Here is a 1,390-nt window from a genome sequence, read left to right on the forward strand (position 1 = left end):
GAGGACGAGGGGACTCACTCCGTCTGGTCCAGCAGACTTGCCTGAGTGAAGTCTCCTCATTTGCATCTCAACCTGGTATTGAGTGAAGGTGATGGGTGGGGGGTGGTTTCGGAGATTTTGCCAAATTGATGAAATTATGAATGCACAACAGTAAGGTCAGATTGTGACTGACAACTCAATATCATCTGGGAAGCATGTGATTGGCAACGGCTTCACTTTTCAGCATGATAATGATCACAAACACACTGCCAATGGAGTAAAGGGATACATGGATAGAAAAAAAAACAGTCTTGTATTGGCCTCCAAGCTGTGTAGTATCATTTTGTCAGTGAGTGGAACAAAAGGACGCCGACATCCAACAAGAACTTTTAATGTCCTTCAAGAATTCTGGAGAACTCTTCCTGAAGACTACTAATGTAGTCTTCGGCAGTGATTTATGAAATCATTTCACTTTGGTTATTATAAATGATAATATAATTTAATCAAAATTTCAATATAATTTAATATAATTTAATCAAATGGTCACTGATCTATAAAAACTCCATGTATAGAATCACCAGTTTCCCAAAGTTTTACTGCTCCCACAGTCCACAGTCTTTTAGTTTCAAAAGATTTCCATTGAGGATTCTCGGAGTGCTCTGTGCCTCTCTTTTGCTGTTCTATATCTATTTTCTGTTCCTTTAGTCACTTGTTAGCCTCCCATCAAAAACATTAACCTGTCCTCTCTGCGTCCTGGTCTGACAACTATTGGTCAGCTTTCAACTGTCTTTGGTCCCATAGGTGGATACTATATGATTAGTGAAGTAATGTTTGTGGCTTAGATAACTTCCTAGTAGTCTTAATATTCTTAATCTAGTTTTTTCTTGATGATCTTTTGCTGTTACTTCATCAGCCATGTAATCATCCAAACTGGCCCCAACTAAAGGCCTAATAAACCTTCTTTGTCAACTTGCCATTTTTATCCGACCACACATGTCAGTATATTTAAAACTTGTATAAGGAATAACATTTATCTTCAGAGAAGTTTAAGAGAGTGTCTTAAATCTTCATTTTTCCTAATGGCCAACAGGGGTGACTCCTGGTTTCAAAAAGAATTGTAGATTCATAGATTACATAAAAAAAATCCAATCTATGAGAAGACTGTGTAAACTGTAGTTCCCTATAACAAAATAGATTTACTCAAACACTCCTATTACTTTGCTTGAATGTTTTATTCTCATATTTTAATTTTCATTATTCTACTGTACATTTAAAAAAGAGCAATACTGCACTTTTAACTTTTATATCCCAGACAGCAATAATTACTACCAGTTTGAGTTCAAACCTTCACATTGAAATGAAAAACAAATCCAAATACAATACAAACTATAATTAAAATAAAAAGGATCAG

The sequence above is a fragment of the Pundamilia nyererei genome, unplaced genomic scaffold, assembly GCF_000239375.1.
Source record: "Pundamilia nyererei isolate P.nyererei 1_Seehausen unplaced genomic scaffold, PunNye1.0 scaffold00217, whole genome shotgun sequence".
Classification (NCBI taxonomy): domain Eukaryota; kingdom Metazoa; phylum Chordata; class Actinopteri; order Cichliformes; family Cichlidae; genus Pundamilia; species Pundamilia nyererei.